The sequence below is a fragment of the Chelonus insularis genome, unplaced genomic scaffold (assembly GCF_013357705.1).
Source record: "Chelonus insularis isolate UGA/USDA-ARS -01 unplaced genomic scaffold, ASM1335770v1 contig_12_pilon, whole genome shotgun sequence".
Classification (NCBI taxonomy): Eukaryota; Metazoa; Arthropoda; class Insecta; order Hymenoptera; family Braconidae; genus Chelonus; species Chelonus insularis.
In genome coordinates, this window is record NW_023276370.1 from 53,646 (window position 1) to 64,491 (window position 10,846).

Sequence of the window (10,846 nt, forward strand, 5' to 3'; positions counted from 1 at the left end):
CAATTCTCCATTGTTTATTTCCTTTCGAATCTGGTTTCTTTAGAACTATCCATATTGGACTATTATAAGGAGAAACTGAATATATAGCAATTACATTGTCAAGTAAATCTTGACTTTGTTTAGTTACTTCTTCAATTAAAACATGTGGGATTCTATGATTTTTAATATAAATAGGATTATCATCAATTGTTCTTATTTCATGTTCAACTTTATTTGTATTAGGTAATGGTTCATGTTTTAAACGAAATTTTAATGAATGTTTATTTATTATTCTATCAACAATTTCTTTTCCCGTTTTATTTAAATAATCTGTATTTAATACTTCTTTAACTTCTGAAATTCTTTCTGGAGTATCTTTAATAACAATTTTATCATTTTTATTATTATTTTCATTATTTATTAACACGTTTTTATTTTCAATTATTTTATTTAAATTATTTTCTTTTTTATTATTTATTTCTTCAATAATAACAGAATTATTCTGACAAGTTTCAAAGGATTGATAAAAATTATTTGGAAGTAATGTAGAATCTTCAAAATAATCCTCACACTCATCCATAAAACAATTTGAATCGGAATCCAGCTGAAGATCTTCATCGTCTTCATCCTGGTCCATAAAAAAATTGAAATTAGGCCTCAGTTTTGGTTTGGCTCTTGGTAGTCATTAAAATCATCATGTACTAGACTCAATTCTGGCTCTACCTCATCCTGGCCTATTTCATTATCATTTATTTTATATATATTATTAATTTTATCACCTTCAACATTGTCTTTTTCTGTATTATTGACACATTCATTGTCTGAGTCACAGTCAGTATCGTCAACGTCTAAGTTTTGTAATCCAATCGTTAACATTTGATGCGTCTCAAAAGTAACATTGTCTTCATCGTCTGTATCGTATAAGTCTTGGAATTCAAAGTTTACTTTTTCAATATATTCTTCTAATTCAATTCGTTCATTTCCAGGGAATACTTCATTAATTGTAGCAATATACTTTTCTACTTCTTTTTTATCTTTTCCAGAAAAATTTTGAAAAGAATTTGTATCATTTTTATCTACTTTTGTAATATGAACTTTTAAAGAATTATTTCTAGATTTTAAATCATCATTCAAATAAAAAGAATATTCTTCATTATTAATTTTAATAGTTTTATTATCATAACAAATATTTACTTTAGCTTCTTGAAAGAATTCTGTGCCTAAGACACCTGATTGTTCAATTGGAAAATCATCTGGAACTAATAAGAAATTTATTTTACCCCCTAATAATTCTAATTCAACTTCTCCTAAAGTATAAACAGAAATATCATTTATTCCAACTAATTTAATAATTTTTGATTTATCAATATAACATCCTTGTGAACAAAATTTTTGTTTTAAAAGATTTGGACCACTTCCTGCATCTAACATAACCGAAAAATCTCCTGCATCTTTATTTACGCTTTTCCCTACAATAATTGTTGGACTATTATTATTTCTATTCAAATTTATTCTTTCTACTCGTTCTGTTGGTTTCCCAAAACTGGGCGATTTCGAGAATTGCCTTCCTGCACGCCCGAGCAGGAAGGACTCTCTTCGTTTCCCTGATTCCCTGAACAAATAATATTTGGATTTGATCTCTGATCAATGTTATTATTATTATCATCTTGCGATTCGTCAGAGGTGTCTGGCCAGGGATCCCAGGGCTCCGACCCACCTGGGGCCTGACCAGACGGGATTATCCTGCAGGCACCCGACTCCCTCAGGTTTGAGGGTGAGCCGGGGCTGCAGCCGTTCAGTCATTGTTTACAGTCGTCTTAGGATTCGGAGAGTACCAAGGATGACCGCTTTCTGCATACGAGCCGCGAGAATCTCAGCCTGACTACGGCAGACTGGTATTGTTCGAAGCTCTGTCAGAAAGCGGTCCCTCATCCCTCCGAGGGCGCCAATCACCAGGACTATCACGTGCGCTGTGTATTGGTGATAGACATTTCTCATGACCTCCATGAGCTCTCCGTAGCGTTCCTGTTTACTCTCTTATTTTGCACGTATATTTGTCTCAGCCGGGGCTGAGAACTCAATGTAATATACGCGCTTGGTGGTATGGTCGAAAAGAGTAATATCCAGCTTATTGTGTTCAATACGTTGGGGCGTAGAGAGCGGGCAATTCCAAAGAATTTTTGCTCTCCCGTTCTCAACGACTGACTCAATTTCATCGGGCACATAGGGCAGCACTGGTGTCTCGTCTATTCCATAAGAGTGCCGAAGGTGGTAATACAGCACTCTTAGGGCGGCGTTATGCCGGTGAATGTAGGCTGAGCACGCTAATATCGGACAAGCCGATAAAACATGAAATAGCGTCTCATCTACATCACCGTGACAAACTCGGCATCTTGTGTCCTCGAGTTGCTCGTGCATAACATCACGCCGATAGGCGAGGGTGGAAAATACACCATCTTGGCAGGCCATAATGAATCCTTCGGTCTCAGAGAACAAGCCAGCTGACTTAAGGTATTAGAAAGTCAGCTGGTGTGACAAGTCCTGTGTTTCGAGATGACGATAAAACACACCATGTAAGGACTTTGCCACATGTTCGTCGAACAGTTTTAGCTGCTTAGTTGTTTTTATATCGACCTTTCGCTGCCCTCTGGTCAATTGCAAAAGCCTTAGACCGTCTGGGCTGCTAGGGTCGAAAACTGAGCCGAGGTTCTGCGCTGCCTGATATGCTGCTCTGTATAGGAACGCATCCCTTCCCAATAGTTCAAAGCTGTTCACGAACTTGAGAAGAGGATCAGAGCTCTCATAGATGTCATAAGCCAGGCCTATCACTAACCTGTCACGTAGACACTCCAAACTTAGTAGTCCGCGCCCTCCCAGATCACGGGGAAAGTATAGGCGTTGGACAGAAGATCGCGGGTGATGACTTCGATATAACGTCATCACTTTCCTCGTGATAATGTCTAGATCTTTAAGCTCTTTTCGGAGCCATTTAAGAACTCCGAATGAGTATAGCAAGACTGGGACAGCGAGCATGTTCGTGGCTTTGACTTTGTTAGAGCCTGATAATTCAGAGCCCCATATTCTCTTAAGTCGCCACTTGTACTCACTGCGGAGAGTATCTTTGATGACAGACACGTCCTGTAAAGGAGATTGTGCCTGTTCAAGATATCGGTAAGTCTCTCTAGCATCCAGATGTTTTATGATGCTCCTGTCTGTACGCGGTTGGATACTTGTTCGACTTCATATCCAGGCGTTCGGCGTAGAGTGACAGATAATGGCAGCAGTGAGATGCAAAATAGAAGAGGACTCAGGGTGTCTCCCTGGTATACGCCTCTCCTAAATGGCACTGCTCTGGTAGACACTTTTGTTTCACCAGATATTACGGTGAAACGTGTCCTCTAGAGCGGCATCAGACGTTCGATGCATCTCACTATTTGTGAGGGTACTAAAAAGCATTCGAGCAAGTAGAGGAGAAGCTTGTGTGATGTTGTATCAAATGCCTTTCTGTAATTCACCCAGGCCATTGACAAGTTGCGTTTGTAGTAGTATGCGTCCATTGTGACGCATCGGTCTACTAGCAAGTTCTCCTGCCACGTGACAGTAATAAAACAAAAACTTAACCCATAGTCCAGTCAAATGAGGGAAATGGGATAATTTTGGTTTGCTGCGGCCAAATTAATGATTTATAGATGACTGGATCGGAAATTTCGCGAGAAACACAATGGTGTAGGTTAAAATTGTTTGGCACGCATAGGGGGGGAGTAAATCGCGAAAAACCGCCCCCCCTCGCGAATTTCTCGATTTGTATGATAGATATGAAAAAATGTTTTAAATCAAAAATGTTCAGAATTTAATTTTAAAAAAAAAAAGTACTGAACACTTTTTTTCATATCTATGATAGATAAAAAGTTATTCGCGACTGAAGCTTCACTATTAACAAAAGCTTCAGTCGCGTCTAAGAAAATTAATAAAAAATACTTAATGTTAGAAATATTACGTTTTGGCGATTTATTTAGAAAAAGGAGATGTTGAATTTCATTTTTAGAAAAAAATTTTTTTTTTTCATTATTTTTATTAACAATTAATTATTTAAATCCTTCTCATTTTGGTTCAAATGCACCGATCAGCCAGATTTTGGGCTCAAAATGTGCAGAATTAAAAATGGAACATTTTCTATATGCAAAGTTTTTCATTATTTTGCACCTGTTAAATGTTATACAGGTATAAATATTTGGGCCCCCGAGAGCACTTTTCCTCTTCTGCCGCCGTTGGGTGCGACAGAGAGCAATACATATCTCTCTGCTTCACTCGCACTCACACAAAATTTCTGCGCATGCGCCGAGTATGGTAAAGTATGAGTGCGAGTGAAATACTCACTCCAACCGTAAGTGTGACAAAGACACTATACAGTGAGTGGAGAGGGGATGTTTTGGGCCGATGCTGGTTGCTTTAAAAATCTTTTCGAGCTCGAAATGTATTCGCGCGAGATTTTTTCTAAGTTTTATGCACTTTAAATGTTAGGAATTTTTTTTTAATTTTTGGTCCAATAATCGTGTATGTAGATTGATAGAGAATTGAATTTTCCATCGATCTAGCTATACTTTTTTGGGCACTTTTTTCCGATTTTTTTTGTCAAAAAAAATAATTATGTGGAAGAGAAAAAATTTATATCTCCCACATAATTACCTCAAAAGATCCAATTTTTGCACGTTCGTGATGACCGGAAATCATCCATATAAATTTTTTAAAAAAAAGTAAAGGGGAAAAAAAAAATTATTCGGGAGAGAAAAAATTTTTATCTCTTACACAATTATATCGATCAATTTAAAAATCTGCATACATGTATTATACACCTTTGAAAACATATATGCCAATTTTCGCACGTTTGTGATGTTAAAAACATGTATGCACATTTTCAGATTTATTTAGGTAATTATGTGGGAGATGTAAATTTTTACTCTCCAAAATAATCAATTTTTCCTTCGTTCTTTTTCTTTTAAAAAATTTTTAATTCTGCACATTTTGAGCCCAAAATCTGGCTGATCGGTGCATTTGAACCAAAATGAGAAGGATTTAAATAATTAATTGTTAATAAAAATAATGAAAAAAAAAAATTTTTTTCTAAAAATGAAATTCAACATCTCCTTTTTCTAAATAAATCGCCAAAACGTAATATTTCTAACATTAAGTATTTTTTATTAATTTTCTTAGACGCGACTGAAGCTTTTGTTAATAGTGAAGCTTCAGTCGCGAATAACTTTTTATCTATCATAGATATGAAAAAAAGTGTTCAGTACTTTTTTTTTTTAAAATTAAATTCTGAACATTTTTGATTTAAAACATTTTTTCATATCTATCATACAAATCGAGAAATTCGCGAGGGGGGGCGGTTTTTCGCGATTTACTCCCCCCCCTATGCGTGCCAAACAATTTTAACCTACACCATTGTGTTTCTCGCGAAATTTCCGATCCAGTCATCTATAAATCATTAATTTGGCCGCAGCAAACCAAAATTATCCCATTTCCCTCATTTGACTGGACTACCAGAAAACTCGGAACAATAAGAATAGAAATGTAAAAAATTTGGATTGTTAAAACTAAGCTGAATTTCATAAAATAAAAGAAACAAATAATAGAAATGACGTATAGAGACTCTATGTTCTGAGAAAAATAATAAACTAATCCGCTATCAAGGTTAAACTGTTATTCAACTCGCAAAGCGAGCTCTACGAAAACAAAAAAAAGATTTCTCAGATTCTTTGATGAATTATTCAACCAAGTACGTACAGCAATAAATGCGTTTTTCAGATGTATCGAAGTTACGTTTTGAGGTCGATATTATGGAAAATAAATTTGTCTAACGGATTGATACTCAAAAAAATTGATTAATCGTCTCATGAAAAGTAACGCGAAATTTGAATTATCCGCAAAGCCTATTGAAACCATGTACTACAGAGAGAGAGAGAGAGAGAGAGAGAAGACCGTAAGAAATATAATAGATTGGAGAGAGAGAGAGAGAGATATTGTGATGATTTTGTTGTCATGACGAGTTCCCCACGCAACTCACCACACTAGTGGTGGGAAATAGTGAAGTAGGCGGAGTCAAGCTGTATAAATAGGGTCGATTTTTCTGCAGTCGACACACTTGTCTCCGAAGTATTAGACTAAAGAGACCGGCGAGAGTTGTAGCGCTGGCTAAAAGGTTATAGCCTTTCAGTTTCCTGGAGAGTGGAAGCTGTCCAAAAGTAAGAACTTGTGGTTGTAGCCACCGGGAATGACCACGGAGGGTTGTAGCCTTTAAGCCAGGAGTTGGTGCTCTAGGTTTTAGATAGCAATCGAGAGTTGATGCTCACGATTAAGTCCGTGGAGGAGTTGTAGCTTCTAGCTGACATGTTGTAGCTCGTCGGCTGTTAAGGCAAGGTTGAAGCCTTCTTTCTGGGAGTTGTTCGCTCCTAAAGAATCCCAGGACAAGTTGTTAGCATGCTTTAGAGCATTGAGAACATGCGCATAAGTATCGCCGAGCGTTAGTATCGCCATCACATGGAATTTTTAATATTGAATGAAAAATTTAAATTATTCAATTTACGATTTAAATTCATCATTGAATAATTATTTCATTAAATTTCGCTTTTTTAAATAAATGAATTTGAACTATTGGGTTACTTAAATCTTTTTATTAGTTGAAAAGATCCATTTATTCGGAGTAAAGATTTCTCCAAAATCAAAGGAAAATTTATTGAATTATTAAAGCAACTTATTACTTCAATCATTATTTGATCAGATCTATGGCGATAGTATAGTAAGGATTCTCGCGAAGAATGAATAAAATGTCATTTGTATTCAAACTTGTCGTAAAATTGAATCAAATAACAAAATGTGTTTTTGATAACAAATATCATGGGATCGAGTGATTGCTTCATTTGAAGGTAAGCTAATTTTTTGAATTGTTTACTTCAAAAAACATCCTGTGTGAATATCTTTTTCGATAATTTATGTACATTAAAGCAATAAATTAAACGAAATTCGAAAAAATTTAAGGACTGTTGTAAAAATGAAGCACGTTATTACTCTAAAGTTTTATGTTTTTTAAAGAAAGAAATTTATTAACTTATTTAGAAGAACAATTTCTTTGATCAAAATTTAAATATTTGTGAAGTAAAAAATGAATAATATTAATTGATGAAATTTCAGTTATATTTTTAAATAAAATTAGTATTTATTTTACAATGAGTTAAATATTTCTCACGAAACAAAACATGAAATACTATTTTTTTCCTTTAAAAAGTTATTTAATTCTCTAATTTTTACTATCAAATTACAATTAACAGTACAGTATTATCATTCGAGTGATTAATACTTAAGTATTTAAGCCTAAACATATGTACTGTAATAAATAATAAGAAAAGGTTGAGCATCTAAAATATGAAGGCTGAAAGACTTTCCTGCTAAAAACTATAAAAGAGGTTTTTGAAAGGTTAATAATATAAGTAGAAATCAAAATAAACATGATATAGCTTGTACGTGTTTAATAATAAACTGAATCGTGGTTTTGTCTGAGCATTCACAACTGGCCCAGACTACAACCAACATTGATTGACCAAAGCTTGTCTTGCCAAAACGGGCCCCAATTTGGCCCATTGTTTAACTTTAGTAGCTTTTATCCGGGATGTGTCAAAAATATCTCTAAACGTCACTGCTAAACCAAGTGTTTAGAAACTAAACACTGACGGTGTTTATTGCACTCAGAGAAATTTCCGGTTAACTCAACTATTCTAAAATAATTTTTTTTTTTTATCAAAAAAAAAAGTAGTCACTGCTACTTGTCTGAAATAGTTAATGTAAAGTAGTTGCATTAACTACGGAACCGTAGTTATCGTATTTAGAGGAACAATAGTTGATGTAACTGTGAAAACAAATCAATAGAAACTGTCAAACAGACGTTGTGATTACTACGAAACAATGGTTAATGACACTAGTCAAAAGTTATTGATTTAACTACTTTACATTAGTTTTTTCAACTCTATAAAAATAGTTATGTCAACAAATGTTCACATGGTTCGCTCAGACATAAACATCTTTTAAAAGTAACTACTTTTCTATTCGTTACGTTAATAGTTGTTAAGTAGTTACAACTACTACAGACTGAAAGGTTATATTAATTTGTAAAATTTAGTTCTATTAGGAATAACAGTATAGTTGAGTGAACTACTATTACATAATTATCGCAACTTTATAAAATAGTTGACTACTCTATTGCCTTATTATTTGGACTTACTATTAATTAGTTGTTGAGACAACTACTTTCTTAAAGTTATGGATACTTCAATTTTTTAGGTTGTTGTAAATAATAATTTATAGTTACATTAACACAAGAATTACAGTTGCAAGAAACACTTATTCTAAGTTATGTGAACATTCATTCAATGACTTCCAAAATCCTTACATAAATAGTTGCACGTAAACTTTTCTTTAACGAAAACATGCTGCATTAATAATTATAATAATAAATAAATACAATCCGAATTAAAACATACATTCTTTAAAAACATGTCTTATCTTATGTTGCAATAAGTAAACTTTGTTTGTAACGTTCAATTACTTAAAAAAACATGACTGCATAGAGAATTTCGTAAATATTAAAACATATAATTGTCATCAATCCATGCTTTCTCCGTCCGAAGGACGGGAATTGAGTACCTCGCTTCTTAGGGCATAACTCCGGGAAATTATAACTCTACTCTCTTCACGATGGCGTTCCCCGGGACGCATATACCTGCACCTTGAAATAGGCACAGGGATACACGTAACAAGCCCGAGGCCTTACTACATACCACTACGAGTCCGACCTCAATGGGCCAGTTGTACCTAGTCCTACATGTCATATTTTGACTTTGCAGCCCCGGGCACAGGGCTTGGAATTTGGCCTTCCGTAGCACCAACTTTATCCGCTTTGGTCGGCAGTCGCTAACGCGTCTCGCGCTCGGCGTGTCCGGAGTACCCATATTCAGACTACCATTTAGGGCAGTACGAAATGGGGCACGATGAACTATTGCCATTCGAGAAAATACCAATATTGCGAGGCTCTAAAAATTGTAATGAATCGTAATAGATAAATCGACGCTCACTTCTTTCAACGATTTCGTAACTTTGTGAATGTTCATTTTTTTTCTTACATTCCAAAATTTTGACAATAATGAACAAATTATTATTATTTTTCGGATGTTTTGTTATTAATTCTACGATATTCAATATTTCACCATATGTAGGGCAATTATTATCATTAATCTTGATCACAGTACGAATATTATATTTTATATCATTAATACAAACATACTTCATGGAGATGTAGAAATCTAATTCAATATCTGGGAGACACTCAAGAACACTTTTGTCTTATGAAGGTCTATTGTTTTTATATATGTGAGGTGAACGAAAATTATGATTTTTACTTAATAACGAGCTCATGGGATACTGTTGTTCAGTAGTTATAGTTACTGGTAAATTCCTATCCGATCCTATTTTTCGATATTAATGCACTACGTTTCAATCCTTGATGCTTTGCCTCAAAACGCATTGACCAAAGATTAACTGAAAGATCAACATTCTGCATTACTTTAGGGTAATGCAACTTAATATGATGCTTAGGTTTCAAAGAATCATTGAAAAGTTTTACATATAAGGAATGATGTTTTTTAATATAAATTCGAAGTTTATCAATGTCATCGTCATTTATTCCTGGCTTCAACGCTATAGATATTATCTTCCGAAGTAATATAAATAATTTCCAATGAGCATTAGTCGTAGGAATGACATCACCAATTATTAAGTTAGAATTCAAAATAAAACATTGCATTTCTGCAGCTGAAATTTTTATGTATTTATCATTAATTCTATTATCAGTTATCAGAGTGGGTTTATTACATCTATCTAGATATTTTGAATATTTCAATTTAAAATAAAGACAATTTAAATTCGTATATTTCTGGACTTCTATAAAATGATATAAAATTAAGCCTATATCATAATTGCATGTACCTTCGAATAAGTCATTCATTATATCAACTGCAAAGTTACGCGTAACATGAGAGTCAATAACATCATTCAAAATACAACTTTCTTTAATCCCTGTTTCTTTCATATTATTGGTTTTAACGTCTATTTCATAATTATTTTTATTGCGTAATAAAGAGGACTTTACGGTAGCCAATTTCTTTGACAATTCTTTGGAAACTTTATAGAATCTAAAAAAAATTTTCGCATTGACACTTTGAGTAAAACTGAGCATTGTATTCAAACTTAAATTATCACCAATAATTAACGCGAGTTTAAAAAATATTCTTACTTCTCGGCGTAGAACAGTTACGGATATTCCATCGGTGGCTAACATATTTAATTGTTTAATGATATTTAATAAAAATTAATTTTAAACTTTTTCAAGTTGAAATTTTTTTTTTCTATAAAATGTAATGAAGTTTCGGTAGGAAAAATTCAAATAGATTTCATCATTTCTTTAACAAGATATTCAAGTTTAAAGTTCGTAAAATTAACATAGGCTTATATGGAGCATAGACATTTTCATCATTCATTTCTGAAAAAGAAGATATTTCACATAAATTCAATAAATATAATAAATTAAACTTCTTTTTTATGATTTAGAACAAAAAAAAAGATAAAGTTATCGTTTAAATATTAAGATATTAAATAAAATACTTCACTAAAATAACAAATTTTGTGGTTCTCTTCTTTTGACATTAGAAAATCTGGCAACGCCGCTGACAATACAGCAGATTTCTATATTACATGTATTTATTTTGTGAGTAAAAAAAGGAATTAGGAATAAAAGGTTAAATAGACATATTTACGAGAA